The sequence below is a fragment of the Pelodiscus sinensis genome, chromosome 19 (assembly GCF_052426305.1).
Source record: "Pelodiscus sinensis isolate ZL-2025 chromosome 19, ASM5242630v1, whole genome shotgun sequence".
NCBI classification, from domain to species: domain Eukaryota; kingdom Metazoa; phylum Chordata; order Testudines; family Trionychidae; genus Pelodiscus; species Pelodiscus sinensis.
This window is the reverse complement of record NC_143070.1, coordinates 26513109-26534011: the sequence shown is the minus strand read 5'-3', so window position 1 is coordinate 26534011 and position 20903 is coordinate 26513109. Positions and strand designations below refer to the sequence as shown.

At 51.2% G+C, this 20903-nt stretch overlaps 6 non-coding genes across 6 annotated transcripts; 2 read left to right on the top strand and 4 right to left on the bottom strand.

The window, feature by feature from the left end:
• Window positions 1–8417: 8417 nt before the first annotated feature.
• LOC142821719 (small nucleolar RNA U3) lies at window positions 8418–8633 on the bottom strand. The gene has a single exon (XR_012898407.2). It is a non-coding gene; the product is annotated as a small nucleolar RNA U3 (small nucleolar RNA).
• A 1629-nt stretch (window positions 8634–10262) lies between these two features.
• Window positions 10263–10335, top strand: TRNAR-CCG (transfer RNA arginine (anticodon CCG)). The gene has a single exon. It is a non-coding gene; the product is annotated as a tRNA-Gln (tRNA).
• Window positions 10336–11754: 1419 nt separating this feature from the next.
• On the bottom strand, window positions 11755–11836 carry TRNAS-UGA (transfer RNA serine (anticodon UGA)). The gene has a single exon. It is a non-coding gene; the product is annotated as a tRNA-Ser (tRNA).
• Window positions 11837–14548: 2712 nt separating this feature from the next.
• On the top strand, window positions 14549–14622 carry TRNAI-AAU (transfer RNA isoleucine (anticodon AAU)). The gene has a single exon. It is a non-coding gene; the product is annotated as a tRNA-Ile (tRNA).
• Window positions 14623–15532: 910 nt separating this feature from the next.
• Window positions 15533–15604, bottom strand: TRNAE-CUC (transfer RNA glutamic acid (anticodon CUC)). Its single transcript has one exon. It is a non-coding gene; the product is annotated as a tRNA-Glu (tRNA).
• Window positions 15605–18780: 3176 nt separating this feature from the next.
• On the bottom strand, window positions 18781–18870 carry TRNAY-AUA (transfer RNA tyrosine (anticodon AUA)). The gene is given in 2 exon segments: window positions 18781–18816; window positions 18834–18870. It is a non-coding gene; the product is annotated as a tRNA-Tyr (tRNA).
• Window positions 18871–20903: the final 2033 nt, after the last annotated feature.

The following is a 20903-nucleotide window of genomic DNA, read 5'->3' as shown; positions in this document are numbered from 1 at the left end:
CCTGAGGTTCAATAAATAGAGTTTTATTCCTCTTGCTGGGTGTCTGAGGCCACTGGAGCTCCATCTCTAGACTGAGCAGGCAGGCGGGAAGGGCCTGATGCCATCACAGCTGCAGGGCAGGTCACCCACCTCACCCCTGAGGCCAGCCCGTGCTGGAGGCAGCCAGACAGTGTGGGCGGGTCAGAGGGGGGATTGGGGAAGGGTCCTGAGTCCTGGCTCCCAGCCACGCACCTTGGCAGAAAGACCAAAGGCCCCTGCACAAAGTGCATTGTGGGAATAAGAGTTGGGGCAGCAGGAAAGGGGCCGGCCCCTCAGTACCAGTGCACGGGCAGGAGATGACGGGAGTGAATCCTGCTACCTCTGCCATGGCTTGGCCCAGGAGGGCTGGGGTCTAGCAGATTTTCACCCCAGCTTTGTGGGAGGCCAAGTAGGAAGGGGCCTCTGGAGGCTCATAGCCCCCTGGCCTGCTGTGTCTGTGGAAAGGGGGAAGAGGACACATACCTCTCACTGGGGAGCAGGGCGCATGGATCCCACTCGTTCCTGCAGAAAATGAAAGAGGCTGAGCATTTTGCAGAGAACAGCCCAGAGCCCTTCTCCTGTCCCTGGAGAGATGGAAATGGGGCCGTTCCTTGTGGGGAAAGAAGTGGGTGTGTCGGGCGTGGGGTTCGAGTTCAAACCTCTCCACAGACCAGAACCCCACATTAGGGGCAAGAAAGAGCCTTGAGTCAGGCAGTGGAGAACACTTGGCTCCTGTTACCCTGAGATGGGATTTTAGGAAACTTTTCACACACAGTCTGGCTAGCTCAGTTGGTAGAGTGTGAGACTCTTAATCTTAGGGTCATGGGTTCAAGCCTGATGCTAGGTGGTGCCCTTCCTTAACTCCCAGACTCTGGTGCTGATCATGCAATAGAAGCACATTATGTTTAATCAGCTGCCATGTGAATGTAGCTGAAAGTCACAAGGATCAATGGTCTGTGTGAAAGGCAGGTGGCCAGTAATTAGAGCCCCAGGTATGTTGTGTGCACAAAGGAAGGAAGGAATGTGCACTGGGTAGTCTGATAATGGGGTTTAGTGAAAATTAATAGGTGTAAATGCATTGCGCAGGAGTGTTTTTCTTGTGCAAGAAGGGGCAGTGTAGACGCTCCTTCTTGTGCAAGAGTCTCTTCTGAAAAAGTGGTAGCAGCTTATTAGCTATGCAAATGAGGCTCATCAATATTCCACACTTAGCCTCATTTGCATATTACTCATGCAAGAAGCTACAAGTGTAGACATAGCACAGGTGTCCCTTCTGATGGGTCAGGCACGTTCTTCTCAGGAGTCTCAGAGTTTGGGTACCTTCTTGCCCTAGGAAGGGGTGTGACCAAAACACAGGCCTCACTGTGAGCAGGATTTGAACCTGCACAGGGAAACCCTATTGGATTTCTAACCACGCAACCATCACAGCTCTGATTCCTAGTAGCTCAGGGAAACTGGTAAATAATCCCAGTGCCTAGGCCTGACGTCACCTGACAGAATTCACACAGCAAACCATTTCAACGGTCGTACAGAGGGGTCCTGGGCGCTCTGGTCTGAGGCTGCCTTGGAGGTGAGTTTTGCTTCTAGGTCTCCCTCCTCCTCCTTGGTCTTCTCCCTTCCTTTCCCTTTTCCTCCTTCTTCCTCTTCTCGTTTCCCCTTTTCCTTCTTCTTCCTGGTCTCCTTCTTGGACCCCAGTTTATATAGTGATAATTTAGTCCTGCTTAACCAATTATTTTAGTATAATGTTACTAACCAAAGCTAACATACTATTATGATTTACCTAACCAATCATACTGCACCGCCTTTGTTGATTTTCCCCCAGCAACATTAATGATACAGCCGACAGAAACAGCTACAAACCAGACAGCGATCACACAGACAAACAATAGGAAAGTGAGGACAATAATCATAGAATGCTGACTGCACAAACACAACTCTTGCTAAGCAGTGTTTTGCCAGACAAAGTGCTGTTAACTAAGTTCTCTCCACCCACCCTTAGATCTCTTTCTTACTTGGTGACAGTGGGGGTCAATAGGATCAGACCCCATGGTCACAGCCTAGTGTGACCCTATTGAAATGCCATTTAGATGGAACGTGAGCCCAGTCTCTACAGTTAATTGCTGCTGTTCTGCAGTCTGCTTTAGTTTAGATCTCCCAAATAGCTAGAGGCCTTTCAATGGACACACATTGTTACAGAACCTTTCCAAGCATAAGACACCCAGACCCACAATCAACACAACTGCAAAAGGACTCAAACCCTCAGTCTTTTGACACAAAGTCAGATGCCTTATCTTTTAGGCTACACAGTCTTATTTAGGAATGGATATTTTGAAGTGTGTAAGAAGGGAACAGTCTAGCTAGCCCCCCCCCCCCCCGCTTTGTTCTGCCAAGGCTGTTTGGGTTGGGTGGGGCTGGTTATGGGGAGGCAGAGCCCTGTGCCTGTCTCAGGGCATCCCAGGGAGGCTCCTTGCAGCCCAGGAGAAGAAGGGGGCTCTGGGTGGAAGGAAAACAAGCAAAGCTGGTCCGAGTGGCCATGAGCCAGAACTCCAATTCAGCCTAATTGAATCACTACTGGCTCATGTAGGTCCCATGGGCTGTGTCTCGACGGGCCAGTTTTTCCGGAAAATCAGCTGCTTTTCCAGAAAAATTTGCCAGCTGTGTACACTGACCGCTTGAATTTCTGCAAAAGCGCTGACTTCCTACTGTAAGAAATCAGTGCTTTTTGCGGAAATACTGTGCTGCTCCCATTCGGGCAAAAGTCTTTTTCCAAAAGACTTTTGCGCAAAAGGGCCAGTGTAGACAGCAGAGATTTCTTTTTTGCAAAAAAGCCCCGATTGAGAAAATGGCGATCGGGGCTTTTTTGCAGAAAAGCGCATCTAGATTGGCCACGGACGCTTTTCCACAAAAAGTGATTTTGCGCAAAAGTGTCCTGCCAATCTAGACGCTCTTTTCTGAAAATGCTTTTAACGGAAAACTTTTCTGTTAAAAGCATTTCCAGAAAAACATGGCAGTCTAGATGTAGCCATGGTGTAAGAGGCAGCACTCAGAACTCTGAATCATGTGATCCGAGTTCAAATCTCTGTGGGACTTGCTGGGGTTGGGCTGTTTGCTGCAAAACCCTCCAACTTTATGAGCTTTGGGCTCCTTATCTGCAGGTTCCCCAGAGAGAGAGTTCTGTGCCTCCTGCTGGGTGTCTGATGCCCCCTGGAGCTCAGTCTGATGCTATGGTCTGCCTGGCTGAGATGGGCTGGGCCCTAAAACGTAACCTGCCTGGACCTTGCTGCTTACCCTTGTGGTCTCTTTTGTGGTCCCCAGGAGCTGCCAGGCTCTGACTCTTGCCCGCCTGGTGCTAGCAGGTGCCCCCCACCCCAAACAATCTTTAAATTGGTCTTTCTGGTCCCTCTCAGGGTGTTTTTCTCCTCAGCAGCAGCGCACAAGAGAGAAGCTGTTGCCAGTGGCCCTGCAAGACAAGATGAGCTTTGCCTGCCCCCCTCAGCCTGACTTGTTACTTGGCCCCATTCCTGCCTCTCTTCCCAGTGGCTGAAAGGGGCTGCGGCTGCTGCCGACAGGGAAGAAGCTGGGAGGTGAGGTGCTGGCAGGAGAAGATTCCGGCTGCTTCTTTGCCCTGGGTCTCAGTGCGCCATGCCGGCCGCCAGCCACCTTGACCAAACCTCAAAGCATCTGGACTAGTGAGCCCACATCACAGTGAATTGCTAGTGGCCCTGTCAGAGAAGAGGCGCCTTTCTGAAAGGGCCATTTGCAAACTCAGCTCCTGAAGACTGGCTAGCTCAGTTGGTTAGAGCATGGTGCTAATAACACCAAGGTCATGGGTTCAAGCCCCTTGTTGGCCACATAGTTGTTCACTGCAGTGGCTACTCTTTCTCCCCCCCCCCCCCAGACACACACTTTAGCTGCCTCCTATGGACAGGGAAGCAGAAACAGGCAAAAGGCTGAGAGCTTTGCAGGCCTGAGGTCAGAGAACTGGTAGGAGGAGGATCCAGCCTGCACAGACCCAGTGGCTAAAAGGGTCTGGCCAGCTTTCCCCTAATAGCAGGGAAAACTCTTCTCTTCCCTCCATTGTCCCCAGTGGGGTGACCTGATCCCAAATTCCTGCTGTAGCAGTGGCTGGCCCATGGCTCCTCCAGCCCAAGACACAGAGGGAGGCTCCATATGTCCAGGTGATGGGACCATGTGCCCAGCCCACAGAGCTGCTGCCAACCACCTGGTCACCTGCTTCAGTGGCCCAGCAGCCCCTCCCCCAAAACCTGCTCCTGCTCAAGGCCCCCCTGAACCCACCCAGGCTCCTGCTCCTCTGACTTCTGCACTAGCCAGCCCACATCTCAGTGAGTCGCCCGTGGCCCCATCAGAGACGAGCTCGTGGCAGCGGCAGAGACGTCCCTGCAGCTGCCTGTGGGGTCTTTCCCAAAGGGCCCCTCGTGGGCCTGCTGGCTCAGCTGTTTAGAGCTTGATGCTGATAACGCCCCGGTCGTGGGTGCAAGCCCCATGCTGGCCACAGCGGTGTCTGGTTTGGTGACTTGCCTTTGTGTAGCTGCCTGCTATGGACAGGGAAGGAGAAAGAAGCCCTGGGAGGTGAAGCAGCGGGAGGGAAGCAAGGAGCAGAGTGTCAGCTGCCAGCCAAGAGTCACAGGTGCCCTCTGCCTCCTGGGACCGCCCCTCCCTGAGCCGCCAGCCCCCTGTCTCTCACCGTGCGCCCCTTGGGGAGTCCACTCGCTCTGGGCTCCGGGGGCCTCCCGCTCCCACAGGGAATGACACAGCCCTGTGCCCTCGCCCAGAGCCACGCCCAGCCCGTGTGAAACAGGAGGGTTCATTGAGCGTCTGACACATCACAGGGACCCAGGCAGGCAGCAGGGGCTGCGGGTGAGGAGTGAGGGCACCAGAGGGGGCAGGGAAACAAGTAGCACCAAGACTCTTGCCACCAGGGTCTGGCCACCCGACTCCCTGCCCAGGCTGCTGGGCCCCCGACCACTTCAGCTGCCAGGTCAGCCCGGGAGCTAAGGCAGGAATGGGGGGAAGGAGCCAGTCAAACTGCAGGTGGCAGGAAACACCAGTCTCGCCTTCCTGGGCCGGGCACGACGGCATCATGTTTGTGACACGGCTGCCAGACATCCCGGACAGTTAATAACCAGCTAGAGGGGTTTATGGGTAGCTCAGTGTGGGGAGCCTAAGATGAAATATTTAAAGGTCCCTGGTTCAGTCCCAGGCTTTGCCATGTCTCTCGGTGCAGCAGGGCCCTCTCTGGTCCCCTTGCCGTGCTAGTGCCCTGTGACATCCCCGCATCCATCTTAGCCACAGCCCACCACTGGAAACTCCCGTCCATCTGATTAACCCCCTTCACTTCCAACCCTCCCTCAGAGTCCTTGCTTCCTTGGCTAAAGTCCCCTCCCTTGTGCGTGTGGCTGGCAGGGGTTACTAGATGGATCCATTTACATGTAGCTTCACTGAAACCCCCCTTGTTGGCCTGCACCAGGTCAGTCCGTGTCACTGGCTCAGGGGTTTCTCCCCCCAGCATGCTGCAGAGAAAGCCCTTGTGTGTGAAAGGGCCTCAGGGAGCCCAGAAACCAAGTTAAAAATAAACTAAAAGGAAACATTTTTGCGCCCAGTGGAACTCCTTGCCAGAGGATGCTGTGAAGGTGAAATCTACAAGAAGGTCCAAAATAGAACTGGAATATTTAATGCAGGAAAGGTCAATCAATGGCATTTAACCAGGATGGACAGGGCAGGCGTCCCTAGCTGGTGTATTCTAGAAGCTGGAAATGGGCAACAGGAGGGATCACTTAACAATTGTCTGTCCTGAGGATTCCCTCGGGACAATGAAATTGGCTGCTGTCATGAGACAGGATCCTGGGCTAGTTGGACAACTCACATGACCCAGTCTGGCTGCTTTGATGTTCTGTTTGGTTTCTGTTCTTGTCGCCTCTGGGCAAGGGAGAATGGACCTGCCAGCCCCATCCTGAAGTGGACAGAAAATGGCCTGTGAAAGGCTAGTGTAGGTGAGCAAAAAGGCAAGTTTCATGTGTCCCTGATGGTCTAGTGCAGGCATGTCCAAAGTCCGGCCCGTGGGCCAATTGCGGCCCGTGTTCCGGTTTAATACGGCCCCACAGGTAATTTGGCAATATCTATCTTTTATGGCCCCCAACGAATCCATATGTATTGAGATGAATACATTGTAAAATCTCAGTTAATGTCAGTTGGTCTAAATCAGTTATAAATATATTTGGACACAACATGTATACTTGGTGTTATGTTCCTGTTCATATTTTTTGAACTTAAAAGTTGACAGACAACCTTTATTACCAATAATATGTAATGTACTTTACAATGTTCCTGACATATATTTCAGCTTCCTGGATTTTTTTTTCATCTGGCCTTCAGATATGAAAGGGAAAGTGATTTAACACCTGTTTAGATTTGTCATCCATGTGACGAAATGAAAAGTATGCTGTTTGCAATAAACTTTGCATAAAATAGTTAATTTGCATTTAATTTTAATGGTTCAAAGAATGTCAGGCAAAATGGTCGGCCCTCACGCATGTTCACTTCTTCAAATCTGGCCCTTTTTGAAAAAAGTTTGGACTCCCCTGGTCTAGTGGTTAGGATCCAGCACTCTCACTGCTGTGGCCTGGGTTCGATTCCCAGTCAGGGAAACCAGCCTGCAGTTTCATGTGACAACTGCCTAGTCTCTTTTCTCACCTATGTGACAGCAGCTGTGACCCAAGAAGTTACTTCAGGCTCCTTCCCACCTCTCTGGCACTGCTAAGACAACACTTGCCATTTTCATTTTCAGAAGGGCAGAGCTGGGTGACTCAAACTGCCCCTCCCCTCTGCCATGTGGGCAGCCCTGCAGGAAGCTCTGTGACACACATGGCACAAGATCCATTGGTTCAGTTTGGTTGTTGAAGGAGACAACCCAGAACTGGCTTCAGCCCCCACTCATTAACCTGGGGAAATGACCCACCAGGCCTGGGCCCCTCGGAGAGGCAACGATTCCCCACTGGCCAGGGCAGAGCCTCCCTCTCACACAGTCATGGAGCCTTCTCCCCCTGGTCCTGCCTCCCCCTTCACTCAGCTCTCACTGCTGGGTGCTGCCAGGGAAGGGCCTCACTGCTCGTCAGTGTTCCTGTTCCAGGAGCAGGTGAGTTTTGTCTTGTGCCCCAATATTGAGGTCGTGTGTCTGTTCGGGGGTGAGCTCCTGAGGCGCCTGCCACTTACTAACAAATATCTTAGCTACACGTTGGCTACGTCTACACTGGCCCCTTTTCCGGAAGGGGCATGTAAATTTCACTAGTCGTCGTAGGGAAATCCGCGGGGGATTTAAATATCCCCCGCGGCATTTAAATAAAAATGTCCGCCGCTTTTTTCCGGCTTTTAAAAAAGCCGGAAAAGAGCGTCTAGACTGGCCCCGAGCCTCCGGAAAAAGCGCCCTTTTCCGGAGGCTCTTATTCTTAGAAGTAAGAATAAGAGCCTCCGGAAAAGGGCGCTTTTTCCGGAGGATCGGGGCCAGTCTAGACGCTCTTTTCCGGCTTTTTTAAAAGCCGGAAAAAAGCGGCGGACATTTTTATTTAAATGCCGCGGGGGATATTTAAATCCCCCGCGGATTTCCCTACGACGACTAGTGAAATTTACATGCCCCTTCCGGAAAAGGGGCCAGTGTAGACGTAGCCGTTATGGGAGAAAGACACTAACCCAAGGGATAATTAACACTGGGCTGTGGCTAGTCTCTGCCTCCCACAGGGCCACTAGGGAACAGATGGGAGACAAGGCATGAGGCAGATCCAAGGGGCTGGCTAAATCCAGTGTGAGAAGCACATGGAAAAAGACCCAGCAGCAGGTGAGAGAACAGCATGAAAACATCAGGATCAAGACCAGAGCAGTTTGGCTATGTCTACATTGGCAAGATTTTGCGCAAAATCTTGCCGCCTGTGTACATTGGCCACGAGTATTTGCACAAGAACACTGAGTTTGTAACATACAATATCAGTGGTTCTTGCGCAAATACTCTGACGCACCCACTCCTGGATAAGCCCTCTTGTGCAAGTATTCTTGCGCAAGAGGGCCAGTGTAGACAGCAACGTTAATTTCTTGCACAGCAAAGCCCAATGGCTAAAATGGCCATCGAACCATCGGAGCTTTCTTAAACAAGAAAGCATCTACATTGGCACAAATGCTTTTGCGCAAAAGCACATGCCAGTGTAGGTGCACTCCTGTACAAATGGCTTAATGCAAAAATTCTTGCATTAAAAGTATTTGCACAAAGTCATACCAGTGTAGATGTAGTCTACAAGTAAATCCAGGAATTAAACAAAAATCAAGACAAAACAATAAAGTGAAATCCCCATTCCTCTCTAACGCAAAATTAATTTTAAACTTTTTGACAGTAGCTAACCACTCAGCCTGTGTTCTCTTCCTCCAGCTTCCCCACAGGAAAGAAAGAACAATCATCAACAGCGGACAGCAATGACATTAAAGCAATACTGTCTGCTTGCTTCATGCTCAGAAGAGAACACTATCACTCATCCTCATGGATAGCAAGGCCAACCACTTTCAGCTGCATTTCTCTAGTTACCAACTATAAAAATGATCCCTGAAAGTACAGTCTTATTAGCACCTGCTTCCCTACACACCCACACTTGTGTGCATTCACTTTCTCCTCATGAGGAATGTTTTCACACAACACTTAGAAAACTAAAGAACAGAAATAATCTCAGCAAAGTGCTTATCCCATTCAAACACACTCCACCAGGTTTAGAAATCTGCATATTAGAATATGCTCCATGTCCCTGATTACAGAAACAGGCCTCCTGATTAGCATGTGGAGCACCTGGCAGCCAATCAAAATCTCCTGGGCTATGTCTACACTGGCACCCTTTTCCGGAAAAGGGATGCAGATGAGCCAAGTCAGAATTGCAAATGCAGCGGGGATTTAAATTTTCCCTGCTGCATTTGCATGAACATGGCTGCTGCTTTTTTCCGGCTCGGGGCTTTGCCGGAAAAAAGCGCCAGTCTAGACGGGATCTTTCGGAAAATAAAGCCTTTTCCAGAAGATCCCTTATTCCTCTTAAAATCTGGAAAATTTAAATTCCCGCTGCATTTGCAATTCTGACTTGGCTCATCTGCATCCCTTTTCCGGAAAAGGGTGCCAGAGTAGACACAGCCCTGCTGTTTCTTCCTGCAACTGCAGTTCCTGGGGCTCCTCTAAGTCAGTAGTAATAAACTGCCAGTCCGCAGACCAGCAAGGGGCCAAGAACCCCTGCCTGCCGGGCAGAGGTGGAAAGTAATAAAGTAGAAATACTTGATTACACTATTCAAGACTTTTTTTGGGTATTTGTACTTTACTCAAGTCATTTATTTTTGTCACACTTTGATTTTTATTCAAATTATTTTATTTTTTTAGACAATATTGTACTTTTTACTCCACTCCCATGTCCAGAGGCGCTGGGTTACTCACGACTTGCATTGTTCTGATTTGCTAAAGCCCAGCTGCATGTGCAAGCACCAGGCATCCAAAAAACAGCCAATCCACAAGCACAAAGCCCCTGCCAAGGAAGAAGCCTTTTAATAAACTGCTCCAACACCTTGTCATTCAAACCCAGTATCCCTGCAGGCCCTGCCAGCCTGAGACCTGAGTGAGCAGGGCGGCTGCCCAGGGCTCCGTGCTGAGGGGGGTGATATGAGCAGTCTCATGTGACCTTACCTGGGGCCAGGCAGCTAAACAGGAGGAAACCCAGCAGCCGGGGCCAGGGGGGACAGAGGCACTTACTTGTGCCGGGTGAATCCTCTGTTCTGGGGGGAGCAGCAGCAGGGTGGGTGGGTGCCGGGGGCAGGGGCTCCCCATTCCCCCTGGGACAGAGGCCCCTGTGGAAGCCCTGTGGGGGGAGGTGGGGCAGGCTGTGCTGGAAGAGGCTGGGGGTGGGTGGCTGAGGGGGGTGGGGATTGAAGAAGCGTCTGTGAGGGCACTTGGGCAGCCAGCTCGTCAGTGAGCAGCAGAGCACACGGGCCCGTTGCCCCCCAGCCGAGCCCCCCAGCTGCTCTCCCACGGCTGTGGCCGACCAGCCTGCACTGCTGCCAGCCTGGGCTCAGCTCTGCCAGCGACCTGCCCAGCCGCCTCCCTGCCAGGGGCTGCAGACGTGTCTGCTGGGGTAGAGGGGAGGGACGTGTCTGCCCAGCCAATGTGAGGGGTGCGCCTTTGGGACAGAGAATTTTTGTCCCTTCTGTTCATTTCTTGTTTGGTCTCAGCGGCCTAATGGACAAGGCACTGGCTTCTGGAGCCAGGGGTTGTGGGTTCAAGTCCCACCTGGGGTATGGAACTGTGACCTTGGGAGGGTTGATTGGGAAGCCCATGGGAACTGGGAGATGGTTCCCCAAGAATTGTCACATCCCATAGGACAGCAGCTGTCTAGTCCCACCGGCTCCAGAAGTGACTCAGATGGAGAGAGGGGGCTGGAACAAAGCAGGGTCTGTTGGGTGACAAGGTGACAAGGCAGAGTCTGAGGAGGGGCAGTTCTGGCAGAGGCTCAGTGGGAGCTACTTTGGCGGGGCCCCTTTCCAAAGCCCTTGAGCACGGGGCTGGCATTGGGGGGAGGAGGCTGGGCTAGGAAGGGGCTGTTCTCCCTGCTCTTCCAACATAGGCAAAGCAGCCTGCACCAGGCACCTTCCATAGCTCAGCTGGCGGAGCAGAGGCCTGTAGCGGGTGCTTGGCAAGTGTCCTTAGGTTGCTGATTCAACTCCAGCTCAAAGGACCAGGCGGCTGCCTTGGGTCTGTCCCCTCAAAGCCCAATGCTACAATTGACAAAACGGTTTTGGGTTCTGACTGCCAATCAAGTGTCTTGGGCTGCACAGGCCTTGAGTCATGGCAAGAGCTGGAGGGGAACGGTGAATGGCTGCACTTTGGAATGGGAACATGTTCTCTGGAACCATAAAGTAGAACAGTTTGAGGGCTGCTTTCAAGGAGGGCACCATGGCTTAGTTGGCTAAAGCACCTGCCTTGTAAATAGAAGATCCTGGTTTCAACTCCTTGTGGTGAGGCCAATGTGTCTCTTCTTTCCACCATATCCCAACACATATCTGGAGTAGGTTTTACTGTTTGCTGGTGTCCTAACAGTGGAAGGAGGATGGCAGCAAAGAGCAGGCGCAGTGTGTACTGGTGCAGGTGCCCTCTGGGTTTGATTTAGAGAGTCTTATCTAGACTTGCTAAATCAAACTCTGGGAGATGGATTGCAGCAGAAATCTCCACCTGAGTGAAGACATGGCCTAATGGTGCAATTAGTTAGATGCTCACCACAGCCAGCCTGAGCCATTCTAGTGCCCCGGGCATGTGGCACTGCCCCCGGGCTCATGGTGCATGCGCGGCTCCACCCTGGGTGCACAGTGCATATACAGCCCCTCCCGCTCCATGCGTGGAGCTTGTGGTAGCAGGATGCTCTTGTGCTGCCCAGCCTGGCCCTGCCACCACCACTGGCGTGCAACCCAGGGTCCACTGGGGCAGGCCATGCAGAGCCCCACACTGCTGACAGGTGCTGTGGAGGTTAATGCAGCTCCAGTCCCAGGGCAGCTGCTGTAGTCTGCCAGGAGCAAGGCACCCAGTGCCTGCTGGCAGCTGCCCCACTAGCTCACCAGCTCACCCCTTAATCCAGTCCTGATGCCAACAGTAACAGCCCCACTGCTGGTAACTCACAGAGGCCCTTGCTGCCTGAGGAAGAGGTGTGGGCAAAACACAGACCTCACTGTGAGCAGGATTTGAACCTGCGCAGGGAAACCCTACTGGATTTCAAGTCCAACGCCTTAACCACTCAGCCATCACAGCTCTGGGAACAGTGAAACCAGGGAAACTGGTAAATAATGCCAGTGCACAGCCCTAATGTCACCTGCCACAGAGTTCACACAGCAAACCATTGCAACAGCTGTGCAGAGGAGTCCTGGCAGTTCTGGTCTTAGGCTGCCTTTGAGGTGAGTTCTGCTTCAAGGTCTTCCCTCCTCCTTCTTGGTCTTCCTTTCCCTTTTCCTTCCTCTTCTCTTCTCCCCTTTTCTTCTTCTTGCTGGTCTCCTTCTTGGACCCCAGTTTATAAAGAGAAATTCAAGTACCGCTTAGTTCTACCTTAACCAATTATTTTAGTATAATTTCACTATCCAGTTGGCTAAGATGGAGCGCTTCCAGCCTCTCAGAGAGCCATGTCACAGGCACAAGCCCCCAGAGACCCCTCTGGCCCTTCCATAGACACATCACAGGACCAAGCCAGTGGCAGCAAGTGCCGGGCACTGTCATGGTCTGGGCCAGAGATAAAGCTGTGGTCCAAGGAGGAGTCTCTGCAGGCCCTGCAGTCCAGGCAGAGGAATGCAGATATTTATGGCTGAATGGATGATGGCCTTGCAAAGAAAGGCCACCTCCACCCACCCCAGACCAAGTCAGAGCCAAGGTCAAGAAATTGCAGCAGGGGTATGTGAGGACCTGTGAGAGCAGTTCCTGCACTGGGGAAGCTCCGAAGCACTGTGCATACTGTGAGGAACTGGACCAAGTCCTGGCGGTTGGAGAACCCCTGTCTCCAGGGACAGTTGTGGAGTCTGGGATGGAAACACCTGGGCAGCAGCGGCTGCAGCTTCAGGACGACAAACCTGTTGACCAGCAGCTCCAGGATGAGAAGAAGGAGGATTCCAGGAACATTGTGACCCTCACCCTGGAACCGGTCCCCCAGATGCAGGAGGCCTCCCAAATGTCCTCGGGCACCTGGGAGGGAACATCAGGTGAGTGTTGTGAGATTGCAACACACACAGGGCAGGCGGGAGCACAGGGGATGATGCGCTATTGTGACGTGTCATGCTGATCGTAGGTTGGGGGACCCCATACATGTGTGACCCCATAGAGGGCCGTCCTCCCCCCACCATGTGTGCAAGGCACCACCTGCTCCTGCAGACAGTGCTGCCAGCGGCTAATTTCCTAACACTGGATGCAAGCAAACAAGTGTAATGGGGGTGTAGCTCAGTGGTAAAGTGTTTGACTGCAGGCAAAGTGGTTCCTCGTTCAACTCCAAGTGCCCCCTGAAAGTTGATCGGCTTCATTGAAACCTTTGCATCTCCAGTTGCATTACATTCTGGATTTCTGCTGTGCAGAGATTCTTAAAATTACTACAAACCCCTAATGTGTTCCTGGATCAATGCACAGAAACCAGTTAAACCCATCTCAACTGAAACAAGTTCAAATCTGCTGGTTTCTATTCCCATCAATTCAGCAAGGGTATGATCTGAAGGTCCTTGGTCTACCTGGGCTGTGCTGTGCAGAAGAACAAGAATCACACCCAGTGGGGGAGGAATGGCCACAATCAATCTTCTGGAGTTTGATTTAGCAAGTCCAACTAACACTCACTAAATCAAGTTCAGAGGGCACCCCACCAGTACTTCTGCTCTTTGCTCCCTTTGGGTTCCCGCAGTAGGGACATTGCCAGGCTCAACTGCCGGAGGCCAACTCTCGCTATGTAGGGTATGTTTACACTTGCACCCTCTTTCCAAAAAGGGATGCAAATGTAAAGACTGAAAACTGTAAATGAAGCCACCAGGGACACATACAATGGGCCTGCAAAAAATGAAACAGCTGAGCACTTTGCAGAGAACAGGCCAGAATCCTGCTGGGAGAGGCTCCATCATGCACAGACTCTGCGCAGGGCCAGACTGCTGGGAGGAGGCTCTGGCCATGGACTTTCCTCCCCTCTCTGTTACCTCCTGCACCTGGGGCTGAAAGGGACGTGGGCTGCAGGCTGGTCCTGCCCAGCTGCCTTCCCCAGTGGGAGCAGAAAATGCTCATTGAAGGGCTCACACATTGTCCCCAATGCACTGGCCTGAGGGACTGAATTCTTGCTGCTCCTGGGTGCACCCAAATGCCCTTCTGGGGGGGCAGGTTCCCCAGATCACACCCCTCCTGTCACACAAAGCTTGCAAATGGGGTTGATTTTCCTCCATCTCCCCTTGCTTGCTGCTGCGCTAAAAGAAATCCTGAAACCAGCCCCGTCTCCTGTCACTGGAGAGATGGTCCTGTGCTGGGATATGAGAAAGCATCCGAGAGAAGCTCCTTGCAGCCCTGGAAAAGAAGGGGGCTCTGGGTGGAAGGAAACCAAGTAAAGCAGGTCCCAGTGGGCATGAACTGGGGCACCTGTTTGGCCCAGTTGAGTGAGGGGTGGTTGGTGTCAAGGGCAGCACTCAAGACTCAGAACCCTGGAATCTGAGGCCCCATTCCTGCCTCCCTTCCCGGGCTGACCCAGTGGCTGAAAGGGGCTGCAGCTGCTGCTGACAGGGAAGAAGCTGGGAGGCAAGGTGCTGGCAGCAAGAGCTTCCGGCTGCCTTTTTGCCCTGGGTCTGCCAGCCGCCAGCCACCTTGGCCAACCCTCAAATCAGCTGGACTAGCCAGCCCACGTCACAGCGAGTCGCTAGTGGCCCTGTCAGAGAAGAGCCATTGGCAGCTGCAGAGACATCGCTGCAGCTGACTGAGGCACCTTTCTTGAAAGGGCCACTGGTGAGCTGCAATTTCATTGGCTGGCTAGCTCAGTTGGTTAGAGTGTGGTGCTAATAACGCCGAGGTGATGGGTTCAAGCCCCATGCTGGCCACAGGGGTGTTTGGTTTGGTGACTTCCCTTCCTTTAGCTGCCTGCTATGGACAGGGAAACAGAAACAAGCAAAAGACTGAGAGCATTGCAGGAAGCAGGGCAGAGATCTGGTAGGGGGAGGCTCCAGCCTGTACAGCTCCAGTGGCTAAAAAAGCCTGGGCCTGGCTTCCTGTCCCCAAAAGCAGGGGACCTGATGCCCAAATTCCTGCTGCTGCAGTGGCTACCTCAAGGCACCAGCTGGGGGGCAGGCTCTGGAGCCCAAGCCACACGGGGAGACTCAATATGACCGGGAGGCCTGGAGCGTGTGAGCCCTGCACAGAGGCTGCTGCTGGTGGCCTGCTTCAGTGGCCCAGAAGCTCAAGTTCCTCTGAACCAGCTTCTCTCCCTGGAGCCACCCCCCAGCGCTGCTGAGGCCCCTGACATGAGGCAGTGGGACCACCAGAGGAAGGTGCCAGCCTTAGCCCTTCCTCCCAGCCTCCTCCCCCTCCCAGGGTCTTTCCCCAGCCCCTCCCCAGTTCTACATTCTCCACATAAAAACCAGAGAGTTTGTTCTTTCAACAGGGAAAAGTCCTGTTTGTGTTACCAGCAAGGGGAGGGGGAGAGGGAGAGGGAAGGGGATGTGTTGAGGTATGTTGAGGTTGGGAGGGAGGCACAGAGGGCAAAAAATGAGGAGTAATGTTAGTTAGTTGGAACCAAGGGGCTGGGTTTGAACTACTGCAGAAAGAAGGACTCTGCCCCTGGAGCTGCCCTGTCCTCTCCAGAGCCCTTAGGCTGGCACTGGGGAGGCCTGAATCCAGGCAGTGCCCAGCCAAGGGGGAGGGGTTAGGGTTAGCCCCATGCTAGGTCTCAGCTGCTGTAACACGTGGCAAGAAGATTGACTAGGGACATGTTTTGGGAAAGTTGCAGCTGGTTTCCCTGACTGGGAATCGAACCCAGGCCACAGCAGTGAGAGTGCTGGATCCTAACCACTAGACCATCAGGGACACATGAAACAAGTCTCTTTGCTCACCTACACTAGCCTTTCGCAGGCCATTTTCTGTCCACTTCAGGATGGGGGGGGGTCCATTCTCCCTTGCCCAGAGGGGACAAGAACAGCCAAATAGAACATCAAAGCAGCCAGACTGGGCCATGCCAGTTGTCCAACTAGCCCAGGATCCTGTCTCACAACAGCAGCCAATTTCATTGTCCGGAGGGAATCCTCAGGACAGACAGTTATTAAGTGATCCCTCCATTCCCAGCTTCAGGTATACACCAGCTAGGGACACCTGCCCTGTCCATCCTGGTGAAATGCCATTGATTGACCTTTCCTGCATTATATTATCCAGTTCTTTTTTGGACCTTCTTGTAGATTTCACCTTCACAACATCCTCTGGCAAGGAGTTCCACTGGGTGCAAAAATGCTTCCTTTTTAACTCGGTTACTTACCAGTTTCATTCTGTCACCCTGGTTCTTAAGTAGGCGAAAAAATAATTTATTTGCTTTTGGCACCCCTGTCATCATTACATAAACCCCTGTCCCGTCTCCCCTTGCTTGTCCCTTTTCCAAGCTGAGAAGAAGTTCCATGAGCTCCTGGGAGCTGCTTTCCAAAGAAGAGGCATTTCCAGCAGAGAAGATGGCCAAGCCCAATCCCCTACACAAAGCCCCAGGAAATACCAATGGAGATTGGGAAAGCTCCCTCTCGGGCAGCGCTACGGAATGAAAACAAGGGAGACGTGAGGTGAGAGGAAGGGGAACAAGTCACCTCTTCTAAAGGGAGACGTGGTGGGAAACTGCCGGTTCCCGTGCAAGCCGAGCTCCAAGGGCTGGTTCCTGCCCTGGTGGCTCCTTGCAGGGCCTGGCTTGACACACACCAAGAAGTGCCATGTGTGGCCAGGAGAGCGGGTGGGGAGAACGGAAGGTGTTGGAGCAAGCTGGGGCTGCCGGGTCTTGGGGGATCTGGGCATCAGGGGGGAACCTTACCTGGTTTTGTGTCCCCTTGCAGCAAAGGCTACAGACGTCCCAGAGGCCGGAGGTGCTGCCATTGACCTTGCCCAATGTGGTTGCAATGCCCTGGTCCCTGCCAAGGCACCACTGAGGAGCCTCAACCCCAGCGGCGCCTCCTCCCATCTCAGCCTAACCTGCCTAGGTCTATGTCTACTCTCGCAGCTTTTTGCGTGAGTAATACGCAAATGAGGCTAAGCATGGAATATCGCTGAGCATCATTTACATACCTAATGAGCCACCATTTGTTTCAGAAGAGGCTCTTGTGCCAGAAGGAGCATCTACACGGCCCCTTCTGGCACAAGAAAAACCCTCTTGTGCAATGCCGTTCTTCCTGAAAGGTAATAGATGTAACAGCATTGCACAAAAGCGTTTTTCTTACGCAAGAAGGGGCAGCGTAGACAGCTCCTTCTTGCGCAAGAGCCTCTTCTGCAATTTCTGCTGAGATGTGTTTTAGTAGTTAAATTCCTGGATTGCCCTTGCTCATTAAAACTGCTGTCATATGGTTAGAAATGGGGAAAATATTGCATTTTATTAACATCAGCAGAACTGATTTACATAGGGCCTATGTGTTGTGTAGTCTTGCCTTAATCTTTGTATTCATGCCCATCAGTGTGAAAGAAGATATTTGCATATATATTTGCATATACAGACAACTGTGGATAATTCCCTGTAATATTATCACTCTCCTATAACTTTGTATTAACATCTCCTTTCAGATATATCTCTAAGGCTATGTCTACACTCGCGGCTTCTTGCGCAAGAACATCTTGCGCAAGGGTTCTTGTGGAACAAGTCATGCGCAAGAAAACGTCCACACTTCCAAATGCACGCTGTGCTTTTGTGCAAGAGCTCTCATGGCAGTGTGGACGCTCTCTTGTGCAAGACAGGGGTGAGGATGTGGAAGGTAGAGAAGTCTGGGCACAGGATTCGGGATGGGGGGAGTCTTGGGGCTGGGACTGTGTTTGTGTGTTGAGGGGATCCCTCTGCTCTGGGCTCCCCGATGCCCTTTAACACACAAGGGCTTTTTCTGCAGCGCACTTGGTGCCGTGAGAACAAAGCTTGGAGAGGGGGTTGATTTTCCTCCATCGCCCCTTGCTGCTGCGCTAAAAGAAATCCTGAAACAGGCCTCTTTACCTGTCACTGGAGAGATGGCCCTGTGATGGGGGTATACTGCAACATGGAACCTGGCTAGCTCAGTTGGGCGAACATAAGACTTTTTATCTTAAGGTCATGGGTTCAAGCCCCATGCTAGGTGATGCCCTTCTTTAACTCACATTCTAAGTCTACAAGCAATTCACTTTCAGCTTTCACCAGGGTTCTAGAAAGAAAATGTCTAGCCCTGGGATCCAGCTTTAGTAGAACCAGAGAGAGAGGAACAAGCTGCATTTTCTATCTTCTGAGGAGAAGGGAAGAGGATTTTCTTCTCTTCAGTTCTCGCCACATCAGCACAGGGAGGAGAAAAAATAACCCTCCGCCCGCTGATTGTCCCCCGTCAGCTTCTGTAGCTTCACCTCCTTCCACAGCAGCTCCAGCTTTGAGCTACAAATCTCTGTGTGTAGCCATATGGAATACTGAGTTTTCAGGCTGGCCTCTGCACTTCTGGCTTCCCTCCTTCTGGCTTCGACTACACGGCACATTTATTTTGGAATAAGCTGGTCTTGAATAGTTATTACAAAATATCTTATTTCAAACTAGCACGTCTACACTGCAGGGAAACCTCAGAATAGTCCGAGGCAGGCTCCCCAGTGTAGACGAGCTACCTCGATTTAGAGCCCCAGGAAGAATAACTTAGAATGGCCCCGGGGAGGGGATAGTTCAAACTAGCAGCAGTGGCGCAGCTACACAGGCCTTTTTTTAAAATAGCTAATTGGAACAGGCGTTATTCTTTGTAGAATGAGGTTTGCAGAAGTCGAAATAAGCCATCTGTTACTTCAGAATAATTTCAAAATAATGGAATTGCTGTGTAGACTCTTGCAGTGTTATTGTGGAATAACGGCCATTGTTCCGAAAGAACTTTTGTGTTTGTGGATATAACCTGCGCAGCCCAAGAAATGTGATTGGCAGCTTGTACCCAGAATCTTTCTGCCAATTGCAGTGGAGAGCTCTGAAGACATAGACCCAAGGCAACCACCTTGATTGCCTTCTGCTAAGGCCAGGCCGGAGGGAAAACAATCACTCCTTCAAGCTGGAGTTGAACCAGCAACCTAAGGATCACTTGCCAAGCACACACTATAGTCCTCCGCTCTGCCAGCTGAGCTATCAAAGGGAGCCTGACTAAGGATGAATAGTCCAGGTTGTCCCTTCTATAAGTCTCGGGGCACGTGCTCCCCCAAGTATATGACATTGCTGATGAGGGGCAGAAGCGCACAGGTGCTGTCACAGGTGTTGTACCAATAAAAGCAAGCAGGATCTTATGAGGGGGATAAGGCAAAAATCCACATTTATTGTAAAGATAATAATAAAGAATAAAGAAAAGATAGAAGCAAACAACGTTGTTTAACTACTTATTCCTATCACTACTTAACCCTTATAAATATATATATATATATATATATATAAACATTCATTCAATCATTCATCCAGGTTCTGTGTAGTTGTTATAGTTACCAGCCTGGAAGTTGCTTGTGACAGAATACTGGCCAGGTCTTCTGTACACAAGTGAGGGCAGTGGGGAGCAAAGTCCTGATCAGATGCGCATCTGAAGCTCCTGATGGGCAGGCAGCAGAACGTTGGACTCTGATTCCATAGTCTTTTAGTCCAGTTCTTATAGGAATTTCTTCCTATGCCAGTCTATGGGAATTGCTACATCATGTCCAGGGTGGCTGTCAGGTGCTCGTCAGTGATCTCATAGGGTGGGTCTCCAGTACTTGGTTTTCTCCACTTGACACCTTTTGGTTGCCCTGGCACCTGACGCCTTCTTCAGCCCTTTGTTGCTGCATTCTCAGGCTGGCACCTCTCAGAACCATTCATTCATCGTCCAAGCACTCTATCTCTTACGTACATTCCCTAATTAATGTTTCCCATACAGTATTTTGTTTAATAATAACTTTACATATACAAGAATTGTAGTTACAAAATGTCACAAGTTTCTGGGTGGCATTTCTTAAAACATTCTCTCTCTGAGTGCTGAGTTACTGTTATAGTTACAATGTTTCACTTTGCGATTAGGGTTAATTGCTTCACAATGCTTTGAAGAGAATGGGCGTCAATTGTGCAACAATAAGTTTGAGCGTGCCCTGGGACACAGAGAGGGGAGCTGTTTCTGGCTACATAGTATTATATTTTTAACAGTTTTAAGTTACATGACCTAATATTACATTCCTAACAAATTATATTCGAGAGGGGCAATAATTATAAATCTAAACATTTAACAATCTTAACAAATAATAATAATAATAAATCTAAACACTTTAAGTTGTGGGGAACAAATTATGGGGAGTCACTTCCACTTGGGGGAATCATTTTTAATACATTTATATGTTATCCCTACACAGGTACTTCACATGCAGACGGACCCCTTGAGTGAAACCAGAGCTAGATCCATCCATGTCTCAGCAAAAGGAAGAAAGTTGGGTTCTTCTCATGTGTCTTCTTTGTTCCAGAGTCTCTAGGGGTGTGGTCGGGGCAGGGCCACAAAAAAACAAACCACTTGAATGAACCTTGGTCTAGAAACTCACAGAAACACCCTTGAGAGTTTCCTTGCCTCTACTTAAACGTTGACAAAAATTTTGTTGCTAACTCCTTGGCCAACTCCGATTGCTGTGGGGTTAAGAAATTCTCTCTCCTTAATTCTGTGTCCTCAGGAAGGGAGCAAATTGAAGAAGGTCAGGTCCTCTCCTGGGGGCTCCAACCCAAACCCTAGGATCAAGGGATTTACAAGCCAGCTGATTAATGTTTGTTGCATTTCTCCCTCCCCACATCTGGGCCAAACCTCAAAGGCCACTCTACAGCCCCAGTGACTGGGGGAGATGTGCATGTTAGAGCTTCTGCCCACTGAGCTGTAGCTTTCTGTACCCAGGGCGCCAGACACTGCCAGGGCTGGAGTGAAATGGGGATTGGCTGAACTTTGGGAGTCAAAGATGTTGTCTGGGACCATGCAATAGAACAGTTTCACCAGACTTCCTGAGGAGGGCACCATGGCTCAGTTGACTAAAGCACCTCTCTAGTAAACAGGAGATCCTGGCTTCAACTCCCAGTGGTGCCTTTTGACACCCTTTGCTCACATTTTCCTATGTGTTTCTGGGACACAGAAGAGGCCTCCCCTGGCCACCCATGGAACTGCTGGTTCAGGAAAAGGCT